Source organism: Microtus pennsylvanicus, chromosome 3 (genome assembly GCF_037038515.1).
Source record: "Microtus pennsylvanicus isolate mMicPen1 chromosome 3, mMicPen1.hap1, whole genome shotgun sequence".
Taxonomy (NCBI): domain Eukaryota; kingdom Metazoa; phylum Chordata; class Mammalia; order Rodentia; family Cricetidae; genus Microtus; species Microtus pennsylvanicus.
The window spans coordinates 19,266,984-19,278,686 of NC_134581.1; the positions used below are offsets into that span (position 1 = coordinate 19,266,984).

An 11,703-nucleotide genomic window follows, 5' to 3' on the forward strand; every position below is an offset into this window, starting at 1 on the left:
TGTGCAGGTATGTGTGCATGGCCATGTGTGTGCTGCTGCCTGCAGGGGAGGGGTTGAGGCCAGAAGTCAACCCCAGCTACTGCGTTCCAGTTGCTGTCCACCTTGGTTTTCAGGATGAGATCTCATTGGCCTGAAGCTCATGGAGTAGGCTAGACCTGCTCTCCAGAGAGGCCCAGGCACCTTCCAATCTCTGCCTCTACCCCAGCACTGAGATTATTCGTGTGCTTTGCTGGTCCCGGATTTGTTTTACTTTACCTGGGATCTAGGGACAAGACTCGGGTCCTCACACTTGCTTAGCAAGCATTTTACCACCTGAGCTGTCTCTCCTGCCCTGGCCTTGCAAATTTAATGTACTTTTTTTTTTTGCCAGCAAACAAGTTATACCATTTAATCTGCTACAATCCATTTTACTTACTCATTTTCCTCAACATTCTATTTTTTATAGAAAATTCAAAAATAAACATAGGATTTTGCAAGATTGAGACAATTTTATTATGGGTCCAATTTATCAACATCAAAATTTTTTGTCCTGTCTGTAAAAAAAATTGAAAAAATATGACATAGATGAAGAACATGAAAATTTAGTGTTTCGTGTCCTAGGTTTGTGAGTGGCTTTGTAGAGGGGATATCTGAAAAATATATAGTAGTTACACAGTTCATCTTCAAGGGCTTCATGCATTCCTGCATGTCAATTATAAAAAGCCATGGACCAGTAAGATGGCTCAACAGGTATTTTATTTTTTTTGGAGGGGTGTTGCAAGGGCAGAGAGCAGATGCAAAGAGATGGATAAATGAATGGGATTGAGATACATGATGTAAAAGACACAAAGAATAAATTTTTAAAGAGTTAAAAATGTTCTAATGCACAGAAACCAGGAAGGCTCTGTGCAGACAGTGTGGTCTATTCAAGTTTGATGGCTAGAGTTGGATCCCTGAATCCCACAATGCAAGGAGAGAATCTAGTCCCAACAGTTGTCCTATGGCCTCCACAGAAACATTGTACTACATGTGTGCCCATACTTACATACATCATACATATATACATACACACAAACACAGACACACACATACAGACATACAGACACAAATCAAATATTTTTAAATAAAATAAAGAAACAATTAGCCAGAACAGCAAACTGTGGCCCAAGGGGTCAAGTGCATGTCTGGCTTTATAACTCAAGTTTGGGTGAACATAGCCTCACTCATTCATTAAGTTTGTTCCTGGCTGTCTTTCCGTGACAGTGATAAGTGGTTGTCTTAGAGACTACCATCATCTGTATTAGACAAATAGCAAACGTTTTCCCAGCTATCATCCCAAAGACCAGAAGCCAACAGTCTCTATATGCCCTTGTCTTATTTCCATCACCCAGTGGCAAGGGAAGTCCAAGAACAGGTGCACTCAGGTGGAGAGCAGGTGCAGCCCCACTGCCCTAGGCTCTGCAGGAAGAGCTTTTCACTCATAAGGGACACACTGGACAGACCCAGAAAGAAAGCTCTGACTATTGACTATCAGGCACCATGACTACAGACCAACTTCTTGGAGAGGGAGATTATGCTGATGTACAAAGGCAATCTCTATATGATGACCACACCCTGGATTTATTCCATACAGCAGCTTTGAATGCTTGGGACAGAATTTAAGAAGTTGGAAAGAAAATTGAATCATTTACTAAAGCTATATAGGGTCCAAGGGAAACCTTCATAGATTTCTTACAAACATTGACTTTAGCAATAAATAGAATGATACCAAATTCAGAAGCTAGACAATAATTGAATACCTGGCTGTTGAAAATGCTAATTCTCAATACAAAAGGATAATTAGGCCATTAAAGGCAAAATCAGCACCCTTGGAAGAATGTATTCAAGATACAATCAATATTGGATCTCATGACCATGATGATGCTTGGATAGGAGAGGTGATTTCCAGAGATTTGAAGAAAAATCAAAATGTCAAGTGTTTCAATTGCAGTAAACATGGTCACCTAAAATTGACCATTTATTTTAGTATTGTAAACAAGGCATCCCTGGAAACAATGTCTTTTCTAAGCATAATTCAAACACAACACCCTCCCTTCTGGATTATGCAGAAGGTGTGGCAAAGGCAGGCATTGGACTAATGAATGTAGATCAACAAGGTAACTCTTTGCCATCAGGAAACTCCTTGGGGCCCATGTCAAGTTCAATTCTTAATTTAACCCATTTCTAGTATTCTGTATATCGCCATGTGGCTGTGACTTACCAGCAAGATTCCAACCAGCATCTGTCTCTGGTGGGACTACATGGCTTTTCTATGACTCTGCCTTCTTCCTCCCAGCATTCAGTAAAGGATGTAAAGGTAGATTATTGCATCTATTCTGAAAAGGAAAAGAGGGGATATAGAAACAGGATAAAAAGGTAGATTATTGAAGCTACTTTTAAACAAAAAAAAGCAACTACTTGTTTTAAATATATTACATTGGATATATCCAATATATTATATATGGATACAAACTTGAGATTAATTTTGTTAGAACATAGTGTACATACATTTCTCATCTTATTCAAGGTATTGTACCTATATAGCTCATTTAATGATGTAATGCAAATCTCTAGTTCTTGAAAGTTATTATTTCCAGCTAATTAGGATATATAGAAATACAAGTTAGTAGTTAGTCATTACAATCAAACTTGTGACCGTATTAGGTATGTTTTCAAGGTCAAACAGAGGCATATTTTAGATAGACAGGTTGTCTTCAAACACTTCAGAACTCTAAAGAATATATCATTTAAGATGTTTTAATAGGATAGGTTCTTTTATTTTATATGACAATGAGACATGTCTGTTCCTGGCAGCACCAATCTACTTCAGAGAAGATGATGGGCATCAAAGAAACTCCACATGGAGTTTTCTTTCTTTGTGGCGAAAGTTAGCCACTGGGCAAGAAAGTGTTCTTGCCTCAACTGCTGACAGTTTGCAGTGCAAATTGGACAAGCAGAACACAAAAGAAAGGACTGTCAAACTTTACCAAGACAAGGTAGGGAAGTCCTTCAGAATATCCTGCTTCACAGAAAAGTCTGTCAGATATGCTAGGGCTATTGGCCGAAGATGGATGCCCCAACACTGCAGAGGAACTTCAGGTGACTGTCCAGGTAGGCAACTGTTTTTGTCATATCTCACATTTTTGGAAATCACTTTCTTGTAATTCCTGCTTACTCAGGTAATGTTATTTCCTTCTTGGGTCTCTGATGGAGTTGAAGACTAGATAGTTATAGTTTTTCATGTTACCAGATTCAGAAAAGAAATTCCCTAAAGAGGTATAATGTGTATAAAGTTGAGAGAGATTAAAAGATAATTTTGGTAAAATGCAAGTTAGAATAGAAAGTGAATTGCAACTTTTTGGACTCATCATCATAGCATAGATATGAAGTATTTTCTCTGAATTTGTCATTTACTAATGGAGTAGATATCATTGATGTATTTATTGCCTGCATATATTGTACATAGTTATTTTACTTACTGTATAGAGTTTTTCTTTTATCAGTTATAACCTTTATTTTAGACAAAAAGGGGGGAAATGTGATGATGTTTTACTTGTGCTCTAACAAAGTGTACCTAAAGATCAGAGGGTGGAGTTAGTCACTAGTTAACCATAGAAGTATGGAAGTCTATACAGACAGACAGAAAGTGATATGGCTGGGCAGAGAGGGGAATACAAGGCAGGAGGAGGCAGGAGCTCATCCATTTTCAGCTGAGGAGTTAGCAAGGTAAGAGTTAGCTATGGCTTGCTCCTTTCTCTGTCCGATCTTTCAGCATTTGCCACTACATATGGCTCTGGGTTTTTATTATTAAGACCAATTAGAACTCATGCAACATGATCACACCAATACTTCCACACCCATCCTCAGAAATTCACAACTCTTTTGAACACAGGCAAGACTAATAATCTCTTCTAACAGTCATTAAAATTAGTTGCATAGAACATACATGAAGCTCTTCTAGCCTAGAAGTATTGCCATAGAATGAAGATTATTTTCTGTGCGTGCACCTAAGCCCCTTCCCATTGCAAAAAAAAAAAAAAAAAGAATGGAAAGAACCTTCTAGACCTCAGTCTAAGCATCCATCCATGTGCCTTATCTATATGATATCACACATAATTTGTAAGCATTTCCAAGACTACACCAAGAAAGGACACAGCAAGTCTCTGCAGACTATGTGTCTTTCTTGATTTGCAAGACCATGCCTATGCCTCTTGCAGTTCTCACTAGATGTCTATGGCCAACTCAGGGGGTAGATTTACAATGGGAACTATCCAAATCACGTACTGGTCAGTCAGAATCTCAGGACTCTAACCTGAGAGCCCGTGCTAGGATGTGTGTGAGAGGTGCCAGGTTCTTTCTCATCCAATGGAACTCACTATCAGGGATATCTCAGCAGAAACATATGAAAGAAAAGTTCATTGGGGGATACAAGGTATTCTAAGGTGGCTTCTGAACTGGCTGGGAACATATAAGGCACATCTAAGCCTGGGACATGAAAGGTACACTGGTCAGTTTGCATGAGGGAAGATCTGCCAGAAGGAGCTTGGAGACAGCACAAACAGATTTGATGATCATATACAAGAGATTGATTTTAGATTAAAATATTCTAAAGTTTGTGTAGAGAACACACAGTGTACGGCATGCTAGAGGATAACTGGTGGGATAGCAACAGGAAGCTGGAGGGATTTCTTGGCAGGACTTGGCAACCCCTTCATGACAATGTCTACTGTGTGTCTGCAAGAGGGTTATGTGGTTCACAGCATTTCCAAAACTAGTTTTTCTGTGAAATGCTCCTACTTTAAGATATCTTAAACAAGCTTTAAGATATATAAGAGATAGCCACACAAATCAATTAGCTCAGGTTCCTACTAACAAGCTGCTCAGAGCCATGGTAAAGATAAACAAGAAAAATTCAAATATAACAAGTTGCGTAGTGACGAACTTCGGCATTTTCCTCATCTCTTCTCTCGTTGTTTCTTCTCCTTATTTTCCAAATGTTAAACAAATAATTTTAGCATGACTGAGCATCTTTCCCTTATTCCCTCACACTGAACTCGCCCTGATCGATCTGAAATGCTTATTTCCCTAGAGAAAGTGACTGGTGGCTGTACCAAGAATATAAAAGGAAAAACTGTTAATATTCAGCTTCATGGATCCAAAATGGGATTTTGTAACAACTTAACGGCTTATAGAAGCAAGATTTTTCAGGAGAAAGGGAATTTTCTAAATCTCTTTAACTCCCCAACTTAGTAAGAGCTAAGCCTAAGTCAGCTAATCATACATGTTCCTCTACCTCTGTGCTTCCCAAATCTCGATGCGCACCCAACTCACCTGGGACATTGTTACAGCATAGGTTCTGATCCATGAGAACCAGGTAGAGCCTGAGACCTCATTGCCCACAAATCCCCAGGTGATGCCACTGTGCATCTAGGGACTGCACGTTCAGTGAAATACCACAGGATTACTTTTGGGTATTTGGTGGCTCGCCATGAGGCTGCCCTCAGGTAGGAGAAATTTCAATGCTAAGGAAGTGAAAAATCCAAGTCTCTCCCAACTAAACTGTGGACTGGGAGAATGAACAAAGAGATAGAAGGCAGTAAGATGTACCTTAAGTTCCCTTCTTTGGATCTCAGACTAGACATCATCAGTGTGTTAAGAAAGGGTCAAGGAAATGTCCTAAGGAGAAAATGCTGTCTAGGTCGGACTGCCAATGCTGGGATACCTGTGTCTTGGTTTGCATGAGTGAGCCCCTTGGCCCCAAATAAAATTAGACAGTGGGAAAAGACCTCTGCTAACTCCCCAAAGACCTCTGCTGACTCCCCAAAGACCTCTGCTGACTCCCCAAAGGCTTCTGATGACTCCCCAAAGCTGCCTTCTGCTCCAGTGGATGGCCTCAACAGCTTCACTTGTCTCCTGAAAGTCAGCCTGGGAGTCCCACCTAGGCAACTACAGAGTGCGGCTCCCGCTAGAGCACAAGGGTACCAACCGTACCCCAGGAAGCTGGTAACTAAGTTAACAGGGAAACCTAGTGCAGCCAAAAAGACCAGGCTGCTGGCCACAAATGCAAAAACTGTCAACAGTAGCCATTAGCCAGCTGAACACACCCCAGATGGAACTAGTTGGCCTTGGTTTTCTCCAAGCTGTACAGTATCCCAGCCTAGCCCCTCTGCCACAGACAAAACCAGGATGGTTCCAGAAAACCATGCATGTAATGGCCCAAGAATTCCACCCCCAACACAGCAGGCAAGACCATGAAGCCATGTTCTCTAACACAACCACCACTTCGAAGACACATGTGGCTGAAGACAAGAAGCGAAGGCAGTTGTGTAGCTTGGTCTGTTTGAAGGACTCCAGGCGTGGGACCAGAATCTATCCACAGTGCCTGAGCTGGCTTTTTGAAGCCCATTCCCTATAGTGAGATGCCTTACTCAACCTTGATGCAGCAGGGAGGGGCTTGGTCCTGCCTCAACTTAATATGCCAGGCTTTGTTGGCTTCCCATGGGAGGCCTTACCCTTTTAAAGGAGTGAATAGTGGGTTGGGGGAAGGGGGGCATTGGGAGGAGGGGTGGGAGGGGCAACTGTGGTTGATATATAAAATAAATATTTTTTTTAAGAAAAGACACACAGTCCTATAAAGATAATTTTTCACTGCCCTGGCTTCAGTCAAGCTGGGTTCAGCAGTGACTGCAGATTTGTAACTGCCTGTAGCTACCCTCATTGTGGGGCAGTAAGCACTAGAAAGGAATTCCTTCCTTCACATCTAAACTTCCCCTTCTTTCATGGAGCTTCAGATAATTAGCTGTAATTTCTCTTTTCCCTTCCTCCAATATGTTTATGAATGCTCTGACACCCTGACAAATGTCTAAGGGGAATAAATACCTTCTTAAAAGATTGCATATCTCACTAGTAGTCTCTAGGTAACTAACTAAAACTACCTCTGAGCTCCCTGCTAACTCCTGCTGTCAAGAAGAACCTGTAGAGGTGCTTTCCGAGACCCACCCTGGCACAACGCCGCCAGTACTGCCCAGTGAGTAGCCTGCTTTCTCCTGGGTCCCAAATGGGAAGCAATTTGACCTGTCAAAAGGATTCACTGATAGGATTTATAGGGCTCCTGATCCAAGAGCAGAGAGAGAAACAGTGTTGCCATAAAACACCTACAGAGGAGGGAGAGAGAGATAAGAATCCTGGCAGTACAGCCCTGCCTCTCAGGAAAAGCACCTCAGAGAGTGGAGAGGATTTCACAGGAGTTCTGTGGTGTCTCCTATATTCCCAGATCCCATCCCACAGTGACAGGCATGTGCTTTCCTGCTCTGCCTGCCACCTCGTTCCCACTCCCACGGAAGTCATCGCCACGGGGATTTACTGTGACCAGTGGGAAAGCAGTTTGCTTTCAAGTTGCTCAAATAACTGGAGGGGGAGGGGAGGGTAAGAGGAGGAAGAAGAGGAGGGAGGGAGGAGGAAAAGAGGAAGAGAAGAGGAGAAGGGGGACAAAGAGGGGATGGGGGAGGAGAAGAGGAAGAAGGGGAAGGAGGAGGGGAGGAAAAAGAATAAATATAAAATGGTTCAGTCAGCAAAGTACTTGCTTTGCAAGAACAAGTTCAATCCCCAGAACTCACATTAAAAAATAAATAAGTAAGTAAATAAATAAAACAATGGTGCACACATTTGTAACACAGGTGCTGAGCAGAGAGAGGTAGATTCCCGGGCTCATTGGCCGGCCAGCCCAGCCTAATCAAAGAGCTTCAGGCCAGTGAAAGACCCTGTCTCAAAGAAATGAGGTGGACAACTCGTGAGGAATGACACCCAAGGCCATCCTCTGGCTCCACATGCATGCAGACATAGGCATGTGCACCTGTATACACAAGTGAGTGAACCTGCACACAAGTGAACACACGTGCATCTAGGCATATACACAAAACAAGAAAATGTTAAAAATAGAAACGTTTTACACGAGGCAGACAAGATCTGTTGTGTCTCCAAACTCAAATAAAAGCTAACGTTTTGCAAATGTCCTGGGAAACTAGGAAGCCTTTTACAAAAATTCCGTGGAAAAGGCATGTTATTTAGACAATTATGTAAGTAAGCACAAGAAAGGGGGGAAAGATCTATGGGTGATTATGTATAAAAAGTAAAAAGTAAGCCGGGTGGTGGTGGCGCACGCCTTTAATCCCAGTACTCGGGAGGCAGAGGCAGGTGGATCTCTGTGAGTTCTAGGCCAGCCTGGTCTACAAGAGCTAGTGCCAGGACAGGCTCCAAAGCTACAGAGAAACCCTGTCTCGAAAAACTAAAAAATAAATAAATAAATAAATAAATAAATAAATAAATAAATAAATAAATAAATAGTAATCATGCCCAGAGAGATAGGATATACAAAGACAGTCCACACCCTGAGTTTTAACTACCCCCTGCGCCGCGATCGTGAATGCTGATCCCAACCCCACGAGCAGTCAGAACATGTACTTCTGTGTCCTGCATTGTATAATGGACTGGCTATCTTAACCATACCTGGTTCTCCCTGCAGAGTTCCCAGCTAACCCCTTTAGCATCATTGTAAAGACCCAGGTATATTCTTATTTATCTGGACAGAAACTGAGCAGACCCATGTCTATTCAGAGTCAAGGTTATAGGGCTCCCGCTGGCTCTAGGAAAGAAGTGGACATACGTGCCCTTGGAAACGGTCTCACTGGGAGCCGCTGGGTCCATTGTATGTGCATCCATATTTAACTTTTCCAATGTTAATGATACACTTTATCCTTGAAGAAAGTGAATTATGTTCTTCAGAACATGTGGTAAACATCCAGGAAAAACAAAGCTTATCAATGCCCAAAAGGTGGGTTTACTTCCCAATATATTACGTGTTCAGAAGCGTCCTGGCAGGCCTGCAGAAAACCAAGCCACCACTGGGCTCCCTGCTGGGCTTTCTGAATCATCCTCTTCCATTACTGCGCAGATCAAATTTCACTTCCTTAAAGAAGCCTCCATTGATCTCTCCTTTCACAGAAACTTCTAGAGCAAGTATCGATTGTACCGTAATTGCAGTATTTAATCACATATTGTCATGTATTTCGTAAGTTCTTCGTTTTATGCAAAGGCATTTTCCAAAAAGAACTGGAAGATCTCACTACCTACCATAAGGTTTCTCAGTAAGGGGTTGGCTTCCAGGCCTTTCCATAATCATAGGTTAATGTGTTATAATTGCATGTTTCATTGCTGGTGGCTCACTGTTTCCTGGTCTTATCACAGCAATGGACCACTGGGATACTGAGTCCTGATAGCTGCCTGGGAAGAGCCCGGGGCTCCTGAGCTGCCTGATAACCCCACTCTCAGTGCTCCTCCCTGAGCCAGTTTCTGCCTCGCCAGCTGGCATCCCTGGCTGCAGCCCTCTCCTCCACCCACTAGCAGGGCATTGTCTTTCCTCCTGAGAAACGGCTGCCTGCCCTTCAGACTCAGCTCTCCTGGCTAAGAGCTGCTTAGGTAGAAGTGTTCTTCGCAAACACTCCCCAGGTAGCCTGGTCTGTGCTGCAAAGCCAACGTCTTTCTAATTGATAACCTTGGTTCGCGTGGCCGCTTGGAACCACTTGGTAGCTCTCTGCTGCTCCCTTCTGGCAATTTTAGGACACTGCATCAAGTCTTTCAAGGAATTCGGCCCTGCAGCTTGGAATTCCAGTTTCACTGGGTAGATTGGTGGTGCCTGAGGGCAGGGGGAAATGGAAGGAGGGGAGAGCAAGAGGAGGGAGAGGAGAGAGAGGATAGGTGAATGAATGAATGAATGAATGAATGAATGAATGAATGAATGAATGAATGAATGAATGAATGAATGAATGAATGAATGGAGAGAGAGATAGACAGATGATAGATATCACATGAGAAATGTTTTCAAATTTCCCTGTGTTTTGTTAACTCTTACCTATTTCATTGGCTACTCCATTCAGCTAGCCCTGCATCATTAGATACTAAGATGTAAAAATAAATAAATAAATAAATAAATAACCCTGGTGCCAGATATCTATATATCAGACGCCTCTACAGATGCAATGCAAGAGCCATGTATATGTGACTCTATACTCTCTCTCATCCATGCCATAACAAAGGTTACTCCTGACGGCAAATGGGCAATTCACAAAGATTAGTTTATATGGTTGCACGAGAAGCTTATTGAAAATTAAAACTCCTAAGCATCTCGAGACTCTGATTTTCTAGATGGGGCCCAGAGACTCATTTTTAACTGGCACCTTGTAATTGGACCGCAAGAGGTCCATGGGAGACATTGGGCTCCTAGCCATCTTCTACCCTTTTCTTCTACATCTTGAGTCAGCCAAAGTAAACACCCTGGGGTTTAGAAACCAGCACAGTCGGGGATGAGGGGCAAGCTTCCTCGAGTAAGCATCTAACTATCAGAAATGCCCTCTTCTTTGCAGTTTGATGATTGCAGTACCTAATATACGCCTAACAGTAGCAAGGGTGCAAGGGAACGTAGTAATTTAATAACCCTCTCTTCCATGATTTATCGCACAAGATCTCGCAGCACATAGAGACGATAAGTCGCTGAGTCAGCAAATGGTTAAGCACCCAACAATTATTCCAAATACATTGTGGTGTGCTTTATTAGGCCTAGAGATGTGATCTCGCAGAATTTTGTTTCAGTTATTTGCTTAGCCAAGTGAACATGCACCAGACTGACCTGATTTCTTAATAATTCTCTAATGGGGCGGCGGGGCGGGGGTTGGGGGAGACAGACTTCTGCAAGCATCCTGGCTGCTAAAACTAACTTTGCTTCCTGCCAACGGTGATGCTCGGTAACAGCGCTCGTCCAACCTGAACACGCTTATGATCACGGGGTTCTTGTTGAAATTTCATTTTCAGGTTTAGCACGCAGATCAGATTCAGTGGTTTCAGTTAAGCTCCTGGTAAAAGCACCAGTCACGCCTGCGCTAGCCCACTAACCTGCCCTTCTTGGTTGCTTTTAACATCAGTTTCACGGCCCGTCTCTCTAAGCAATGAAATCCCATGAGCTTTGTCACAGACCGCGCCCCTGGCAAATTGGCCACCATAGTAAAGGGTACCTAAACTGGCTTTCTGAGACTTGCAGGTGGCGCAGACCTTCTGACGTCAGAGGCCAAAACTTCATCCTCGGAGCCAGCTAACGCTGCTGCTCCGAGTGTCCTAGGGAGAGCAGCGAGGCTTTCCTGAGCACACATGGACCACAGTCACTTCACTTTCCCGCGCTTTAATCGTCTTTCCCACACTCCGGAGCCTTTAACCTCTAAGTACCCCTACACTCTGTCCTCAGGGAGGCAGATCTGAGGCGACCTGCCCCAGCTGCACAAGCGACTGCCTCAAGAGGGAGCTTTTACCATCACCTCCCACATGGTCTAGCGGTTAGGATTCCTGGTTTTCACCCAGGCGGCCCGGGTTCGACTCCCGGTGTGGGAATGTGGGTGAACTCTTTAGTTGACTGCAGAGAAGAATACGAGCTCTTTAGCTGAGCTTAGAAAAGGCTTTAGCAAGCAAAGGCAGTTGTACGTGTGTTGTACGTCATATTCCTGCATCCTTCTGAAAAGGGGACCTCTTTTGTAAAACAAGAGGATATACACGTCGGGCAGTCATTCAACATATTTTCTAAATGTTCGGACAATGTTGTTGGGCAAGCACTCCACACGGCCTTTTTTTTTCCCCATGTTGACA

At 43.1% G+C, this 11,703-nt stretch overlaps 1 non-coding gene across 1 annotated transcript; it reads left to right on the forward strand.

Annotated features, from left to right (window-relative positions):
- The first annotated feature begins 11,379 nt into the window (after positions 1–11,379).
- On the forward strand, positions 11,380–11,451 carry Trnae-uuc (transfer RNA glutamic acid (anticodon UUC)). Its single transcript has one exon. It is a non-coding gene; the product is annotated as a tRNA-Glu (tRNA).
- Positions 11,452–11,703: the final 252 nt, after the last annotated feature.